Here is a 313-nt window from a genome sequence, read left to right as displayed (position 1 = left end):
GGCCGAGGGGTTGACTAGCTTTCCCCCTTCTTTTCAGCAATTTCTAAGGACGCCTGGAGAGGGCAGAGCACACAGCCTGGCATCTCCGTTTCTGGCTCACCAGCAACCGGACTTCGCAGTTTTGACAGTTACCATGGCTGCGGGCGCTGTGCGTCTGACGTCATTGCGCAGCGCTGGCTGATGATGCTATTAGTTTAGGCGCCTTGCAAGGGCGGGGAGCTAGGGATTGGGGGGAACCCTCCTCTGAACGTAGCAGGGTCATGAGGAAGAGGCGGCGGCGGGAGGCAGCCGGAGGCGGCGGCGGCGCGAATCT

Source organism: Myotis davidii, unplaced genomic scaffold (assembly GCF_000327345.1).
Source record: "Myotis davidii unplaced genomic scaffold, ASM32734v1 scaffold135, whole genome shotgun sequence".
Taxonomy (NCBI): Eukaryota; Metazoa; Chordata; class Mammalia; order Chiroptera; family Vespertilionidae; genus Myotis; species Myotis davidii.
This window is presented reverse-complemented; position numbering follows the sequence as displayed.